Source organism: Monodelphis domestica, chromosome 6 (genome assembly GCF_027887165.1).
Source record: "Monodelphis domestica isolate mMonDom1 chromosome 6, mMonDom1.pri, whole genome shotgun sequence".
Classification (NCBI taxonomy): Eukaryota; Metazoa; Chordata; class Mammalia; order Didelphimorphia; family Didelphidae; genus Monodelphis; species Monodelphis domestica.
The window spans coordinates 38,569,745-38,578,215 of record NC_077232.1 but is presented as its reverse complement, the minus strand read 5'-3'; positions in this window follow the sequence as shown (position 1 = coordinate 38,578,215).

Here is an 8,471-nt window from a genome sequence, read left to right as displayed (position 1 = left end):
CAAACTGAGTCTTCTTGGGATTGGACTGGGTTGGAGGTTCCTCAGATATTTAATTCATACAGCAAAAAGGGAAGATCCTTAAGCCATTCATGGGACAATTGGTCATAGCCAAGTTGAGGAATAGTTATGATTTATTATGGCCGTCAGACTATTCCTGACAAATATCTAGCAAAGTTTTGGGTTCCAGATGATAGTTATAATTTGAAAGAAATGAATAAGCAGTCACAATTTTAATATGCCAGAATGGGATGTTTTTTTTTCATTCACCAGCCAAGACAATTTAATTGACTCACAAGAACAAATCCAAAGCCCTAGGCAGCAGCTCTGAGCTCAGACCACATCTTGCCACAGTCAATGGGCCCTGATTTCTAACACTGAGATGGGTGAGGTCATTCATGCCATATCCTATACTACACATGAAGGCTGATAATGTGGAATGTGTAGGAACCACAATTAGAAATACAATTTAAAAATGTTAAAAACTAAATCAGACTCCCTGAAGCTATTCATAAAGTGCATGCATATAGTCATGTATAGGACCTTGCCGAGAATTAGTTTAAAAAAATGGTTTCATTGAATGTACTCTCAAAGGGTTAGCCTAGGATAGAGGAAAGCAGTTTGGCTATTGTTCTTGGAATATTAATAGCTGAAGGAAAAGTTTGCAAACATATTTTTTCTTTTTTAAAAATTTCTGTTCAAATCAACTTAATTTCTCTTTGCTTTGATTTTCCAACCTCTAAAAAAGGAATACTAATACTTTAAGAAGTTATATCACATGGTCCTTGTAGGGAAACCCATTGCAAACTCTAGGTAGCTATAGAAGATGGATTATTATAATTATAATTAAGATAATTATAATAATTAAATTATTGTTACTTTCATTATTACTTCTGGCAATCTAGAATAAATGTTTGCTAAAATTACATAAATTAAGGTGTATACAAGAGCTTGAATGAATCCTTGATTATAATTTTAACACTATAATTTTTTAATTATAATTTTTAATTTAAGAAATATAACTTCATAGAGCTGAAGGGACTTAGATTATACTTCCTCCTCTGATCCTCACAACAATCTTGTGAAATGAGTGCTAGTATCAGTCCCATTTTACAGATGATTTAACTCAGGCTTAGAGAAGGTAGGTCATTTGTCCATGTTCAGTGTTTGTAATTGTCTTAGGTGGGATTCAGACATGGGTTTTTCAGCTTCTACATTCTGACTCCTTTCCACCATGCCATGGATTATATGGCCCTGAATCTTTTCCAAAACTCTTATTCAATGAGTCTATGATGTTAAATTATAGTGTGTCTAGTGCACACTGGCTTTACTTTTTTAATGTAAGTTTTATTGGGGTAAAGGAGTCAATACCCTTCCTACCCTTAGCAACACTGAAAGCAACAACAACAAAAGCTGTGCAAAACTAACCACCAAAGCCATCACATCTCTGTTGCAACTTTCTGCATCCCTAATTCACACCTCTTCAAAGAAACAAAAGAGGCATATTTATTTCTTTATCTCTCCTCTGGAGTCAAGATTAGTCATTATACTTGTACAGTACTTGGCTTCATTTTTACTGTTCTTTCCCTTTTCAGGGGAGTAGTTATTTGTGAGTATTTGCTTTATTTTCAGCACTGTGCCAGATACAATGGGGGTGTGTTACAAAAGAAGTATTAGATACATTTCTTCCTCTTCAGTAACTAACTTGCAATCTAATTGAAGAAACAAAATTTTTAAAAATTACAAATGTTATTCAACCAATGTTTTTCAAGGGGCTACAGTTCATAGGACCTGTATATGTATATATACATGAATTATATATATATATATATATATATATATATATGCTGGGCATAGTTAGTTGGTATGGATGGAAATATATAAAGCAAATATAATCTAAAAGGGTTAATCAAAACAATTATGAATATGTAGAACCAGCTTAGATGGCATTCGTTCTTGACTGCTCCAGAGCATCTTGCTTTTCAAGGAATAAGACCTACAAAATACTTAGTCTGAACAAAAGTAACAGAAAGAAATCTCAAGCTAGATTAGTTAAGATAAATGAAACACCCAATAAAGACAAACTAGGACAAGGCCCTCAGCTTAGTGAATAAAGATATTGCATACCTGGAATACCTTAGAGTCAAAGGCTATACACACATTCCTGTTTGCCTTTCTTCTTTGTTGGCAGCAGACACTGAACACTCAATACATCCAGAGCTTACCTGGGAAGATGGGTTAGCAGAAGCTCCCAGATGATTGACATATTTGAGTTGCAGTGAATTGGTTGATGAAGAGATGATCTATTCTATTGACCTTGAGCTGTCATGGAAATATCCTGGTGGAATTTGGACTGAGTAAAATTGCTGACTCAGAGCCTAAAAAATATAACTCCCCCTCACTCCAAGGGATAGGATTCAACAACTTGGAATAGCAAGTTAAACTGAAACTAACTTTAATGAAGCAGCTTGCATTTCCAATCTATTGAGAAAGAACTTTTCAGCATAGAGATATAATACAATTGATGTGAGGGTTTTTCAAAATATTCCTTCACTGAAAATAAACTGAACAATAATATCAAATGATTCTTCTTTATTAAAATCTTTACTCTAGTGAAAACTCTTTATGAGACTTGTGTTGTGAAGAACAAGTTTGTTTATACCAAATAGTGAAAAGAGGTAAAAGATATGAAATTTAACATTAATAGCATAAATATAGGATGCACTCGCTCAAATCTATCATTTATCTATGTCTATATGCCTATCTATCTGCCAATCTGATTATCTATCCATCTATTTATCCATCTATCTATCTATCTATCTATCTATCTATCTATCTATCCATCCATCTATCTATCTATCTATCCATCCATCCATCTATCTATCTATCTATATATCTATCATCTATCCATCCATCCATCTGTCTATCTATCTATCTATATATCTATCATCTATCCATCCATCCATCTATCTATCTATCTATCTATCATCTATCCATCCATCTATCCATCCATCCATCCATCCATCCATCCATCTATCTATCAATCCATCCATCCATCTATCCATCTATCTATCTATCTATCTATCTATCTATCTATCTATCTATCTATCTATCTATCTATCTATCTATCTTATCTTCTTTATATAGGTACAATCATCCCATGCTTTATTGAGGCTTCACTCTATCATGGGTTTAAAATATGTATATGTATATATATGTATATATATTATTCTGTATTGTGGAGTTTTCACTATATCACAGGAATTTGCAGGTGAATACCATACTGCACACAATGGGAGTGCATTTTGCCACTACTAATTGTGCAAGTTTGACAACATGAGATTATACACAGCACACTATTGGCTGCTGGAATGAAAAGTAACCCATCATAGCTCTGTGTTCTGTATCCTGGGTGCTGATTGTCTCATTGTTGATAAGAGTGTGGCAAAGGTTAAAAAGAGTGTGGAGAAGGTTTATAGAAGAGTGTAAAGGGTTTATACAGTCTTAAAATATATGTAAATAATAAAATAAATATAATGTCATTACTTCACGGATTTTCACCTATCATTCTCTGGAACATAACTTTAGCAATAGGTGAGGAATCACTGTATATATGTATGTATAAATCTGTAAATATATATTATAATCAGTTTGATGAATGTGCATGCGGAAAGAACACGCAGGAGAGTTCCACATGTGGCAAGTATACATGGAAGGGCAACTTATTCTTCCAGTGTTCCAGAACCCCTGATGACTTCTGGTGCTTCTCTTACTAGTTATGGTCTTCATTGAACATGCTGTCTTCAATGGGCTTTTTTTTCTCACAGGAATCATATTTCTACACTACTAGGTTTTCTGTTCTGAATAAGAAACCCCTGTCAGCCCATTGCTCTTATGGCTGTAGCATCATTTTGCTAAGTTTATTTGCTTACTATGTACTATTTCCAGGTTTCATCTGCCTAAGGCCAACCAAACCTTCTTAGCTTCAATGTAATAGAATATGGTAGCTGAAACCTCTTCCTAATTAGTGAAGGGTTAAACCTTTTGAAAAAATTTTCTACATCTAGAAAGCTAAAACAAAACAGAATGTCCACAGAAAAAATCTCAGACCTTTAGTTGTTTTGTTCTTTCATCTAGACAGAGGTTAAAGCTTCTCACAAAATAATTTAGAGTTTTAACAGTCTTACACAAACTCAAGTTCCTCTCTGGTTTAACTAGAAATGAATTTGAGCCAGAAAAAGAGGTGAACTCAAAGAGATAAGGTCAGTGTTCACTATCCCTTAGCACAAGCACATGTTTATATTATGCATATCTGTTAGCAACAAAACCATTATGCTTTGGTGCCATATATTAGTCATTTGAAAACCTCTATTTTCTACATGTAAATGAAGACAGTGGTACTTGACCTACTTCCCAGTGCCATTGGGAGAAAGGACTTTTAAAAGTAATACAGTATAGCATAATTATAAACTCTTAATAAACTCGTACTGTTATGAGATTCTCTAAAATATAGTCAATAGAAGATAGACCTTTGAGTCATGAAGAACTGACTTCCAGTCTTGCTTCTGACAGAACCCTGGTTATCTTACTTATGACTGAGAGAAAATGATTTCATTTTTCTGCTCCTTCTTTCTCATTTGCAATAAAGAAGATATGAGTGACTCTCCTGCCTCCGCCACAGACAGGGTGCAAGGAACTATATGAAAGCCAGAGTTCCATATGAGTGCAAGAAATGATGCCGATGATTGAAATGTACTTGATCATTCACTCAGACCCTTAGAATAACATTTTTTCATGTTTAAAAAGTTGCATGTGTCTCTCCATGAAAAGTCCAATTTGTTTCCAGATTTTAGTATAGTTTATTGCCCATATTCATTCAAATGACAATATAGCTGTATCCTCCTATAATCAGTTTACCTTCTATTTTCCAGGAATCTATTCTTCTAGTTCCTCAACTGAAAGACATTTTCCTGTGACAAGTTCATTTCTGTTTTTTCTTTAAAAATATGAAACTTGTCTTTAACTTTTCTTGCACCTTCAGAATTAAGAGTTTATATTGAAGCAAAGCATTAAGAAACAAGCATTTATAAACCAGCCACAATATACCAGACATTGTATGCCAAGTGTTTTACAAAGATTATCTCATTTGATTCTTGTAACCACCTGTGAAATGGGTGCTATCATGATCTTCACTTTATAGTTGAGGAAACTGAGACAGAATTGAAATGACTTTCCCAGAGACTCATAGCTAGTATGTATATGAAGTTTGACTTCAATTTAAATTCCTCTTTATTTTAGTCCCAAGTCTATTTATTATGCAAAGCTTCTAAAAGGGAGATCTCTCCCTGCCTTCTCTACATATAATCAGCTGAAGAGAACTCAGAGATGGTTTTCTCCAGCCCTTGGAAAGGCAACAATAATATTTTGTAGCTCTTTTAAGTTTTTGATCTTAAAGATGGAGATGAGGAGTAAATCTTTTGACTGTCAATTATTAATTATTAGCATACAATTACAAAATTAGCTAATTTGGGTTGCAAAATAGGAAATTTGAGTTGTAATAGATTTGCCTTTTTATTATAGATTTTAGCCTCAAGTTTAAAAATTGGAAGCTACCCAAAGGGCCATAATGCTATTCATACTATTTGACCAAGGAACTACTACTATATTTGTATTCTCAAAAGATCAAAGGTAAAGGAAACAGACCTACTTGTACAAAAATATACATAGCAATTTTTTTTATGGTGGTGAAGAATTAGAAACAGAAGGGATGTCCAGCAATTGGGGACTGACTAGGCAAGTGTGGTATATTAATATAATGGAATACTATTGTCCCATTAGAAATAAAAAAGAAAAGGTGATTGCAAAAAACAAAAGAGGAAAGACTTATGTGAAGTGATGCAAAGTGAAGTGAGCAGAACCAGAAGGACATTGTACACTTTAACATTGATAATGTATGATGTTTGTGTGAATGACAAGTATTATCAGCAATATGATGATCTATAACAACTCCAAGGGAATCATAATGAAAAAGGGTTTCCTCTTTCATAGAAGGGAAAGATAGTCTGAGTGAAGATTGAAGAATATTATTCTTCATTTTATTTCCTCCATGAATTTTTCTCTATTGTAAGCAATATGTTTCTTTTTCACCACATGATGAACATGGAATTATATATTACATGACAGAACATGTACTCTCTATATCATATTACTGAACATCTCAGAGAGGGACAACGGGTGGTGAGGAAAAAGAATATGAATCACAGAATGTCAGAAAATAATTGTTAAAATTGTATCTACATGTAATCTGAAAAAAATAAACCTTAAAACATAAAAAAGAAACAACATTTGAAAACTCATAAAATACTGTATTTCCTCTAGTAATTTAGCCTTGAGTTTATGAATTAAAGAAATCTCATGTGCTTCAATATAACCAGAGTACATAGTGTGGCACATTAGAAGGAATAACTCTAATTTCACTGCATTTCATTTTCCCTGATTAAATGAGAAATAATCTCCCAACCTTAAACTCTATTAAAAGGACAAGAGAGTGGAACAGGCAATGGTAGGTTCTTGAAGTGAGCCAAGAAAATAAAGGGTGATTCTGCCAAAAGAAGTTAGGGTTTCATATTTTACTATTTGGGTGCATCTATTTTAGTTTAATTGTTCAACTACATCAATCGTAGAAGAACAAGGAATTAGTGTGGTTTCTCTATGGCAATTCTTTTTCCCCTTCCCCTTAATTATGGCAGCATCTGGAGGAAAGACCAATCTTGTCAGGGGTCCAGGCCTCTCTAATTTAGGAAGCTGCCAGATGGTTTTACTACCCAGATGGGCATTGTATCATCACTGCGGGAAACTGAAGAAATGTGCTAGTATGAGTTTTGAGTGAGCCCTTCACTATGAATCACTAGGGAATAGAATATGTTTTGTGGGAATTAAATGTAAAGGCCTTTGGAGAGTTGGTTGATAAACTGAAGTTCCTCTCAAAAGGTAGTTGATCAAGCAGCTGTTTCCTGTTATTCAGCTGGACTTTTAGGAAATCAAGTGTTGAATTAGCATTGTTTTCTCACCAGGGAAGCTACTTATTCTAAAATATTTCATTGTCGGTCTTGAATTCATCTAATTTTTTTTGATATCAATACATTTCATTCATTTACCCAACATGGAATAAAATTATTCCTTATATGTATTATAGTCACTCACTGGGAAAATATATCATAATTCTTGTAAAAATCACTTAAGCATTCAAATTATAATGGACAAAATCTTTTATAAAGAAAATATTGTGATAAATGAAATATGTACTCTATTTTTTTGCATGCCATAAGAAAACATAAACTTAATTTGGTAAATGATCACATTATTGTCCCTTTTTGGTAATTGTAATGATACAGATGTGGTAGCAAGGTGGCATAGTGGATTGAGTGCTTGGTCCAGAATTAAAAGATTCATTTTCATGAGCTCAAATCTGGCCTCAGAGAAGTACTTGCTAGCTTAGGCAAATCATTTAACACTATCTACCCCAGTTTACTTGCCTATAATATGAGAGGGAATGGCAAATCACTACATTATCTTTGCAATGAAACACAAAATATGTTCACAAGGAGTTGGACACAAGGAAATGACTGAACTACAACAACAACATTGATACAGATATCAGGTGAAAGAATTACGATCTCTAATAATCTTGAAGAGCTAGATTATTGGGATGATATTGATAGATAAAATGTTGTAGGGATGATATTGATAGATGAAATTTTGTAGGGAATCCAACAATCAAATTTACAAAATTAGTGAGATGACTAGGCATCAATATGTCAGAAAAACTGAGTATTGGATTTAATGTTAAATAAAACTTAATAATATGATATGACAAACAATGGAAACATATAGCATATATTAAATGAAACATTTTTCCCAGTTTAGGTATTAGTCCCAATAGTCCAACATGGAATATGAATGAAGATGTATTTAGAATATAAGAGATATTTTCTAATAATCAAGAGCAACATCATTTAAATATTTTCAAAAGCATTATCTGTCACTGAGGAAATTGTTAGTTGTTCAGTGTAATATATATTGCTTGATTTTATCTACCAAGTTTCAGTTCAAAGGCTTACATCTTTCTTATTGAATGTCTCCATAATGAGAAGTTAATGTTTAAGTTTAATTTTGGCAGGAAAATAATTTAACAAAGAATGTTTGAACACTGCAGTTTTCTGTTTCTGTTCTTTATTTTTCTCTTCTGCAAATACTAGCAAAATAACTTTCTCCTCTCAAGCTCTTTTAAGCTGATGTTGAGAATCATTACAGAAGTCAAACAATCATTTTAGAACCCAATGAGTTGCTATGGAATCAACAGTATACGTTTCTATTTAAAGTCTTCTAATATAGAATCATGAAAGGATGTCAAAGAAGTTCAAGTTTTAATACTGTTAGTTGAAAATTTCTTCAAACCTAATTTTACTAGTCCC